Consider the following 590-nt stretch of genomic DNA (forward strand, 5'->3'; position numbering starts at 1 on the left):
AAAAAAAAAAAAAAAAAAAAAAAAAAAATCAAAAAATCAATCTCATAGGCTCCTTGACAGATGGTTATTTGGTTTGATTAAACACTTCTATTTATGGATAACTCACCATGTCTTGAAAATATCTACTCCATTTTAAAGTGGTTATCTTAAGTTGTCTAAATTTTCTTATAGTTATCCCTAAGATTGTTCTCCTGTACTTATAGCTACTATTTATGATGTGTCAACTTTTGGAAAAAGTTACCATGACTATTGTATAATATAGATGCCTACAAATGTAAGAGATATAATGCATAATAGCCCAAATTGGGGCAATCAGATTGATAAAAATAATAGATTTTTATCTTGTTCTTTGAAATTATATTCAGATTCTTTGTCAGTATGATTCCCAATTCTGTTAAATCAATCAGAACACTATAATATCATCCTTCAAATTTAACACAATGTTCTCCTCATGTACAACCTCATAAAATTCCTGAGTTCTGTAATTTGCAAAATATTCCTTTGATTTAGCCCCAAGAAAGTTCTTAATCTTGTCACTTGTAATATTCTATTGCCTTTGGTTATCAATGAGTAACATTTTAATTCAGGAG

This window comes from Octodon degus, unplaced genomic scaffold (genome assembly GCF_000260255.1).
Source record: "Octodon degus isolate 3935 unplaced genomic scaffold, OctDeg1.0 scaffold00020, whole genome shotgun sequence".
In the NCBI taxonomy this organism is placed as follows: domain Eukaryota; kingdom Metazoa; phylum Chordata; class Mammalia; order Rodentia; family Octodontidae; genus Octodon; species Octodon degus.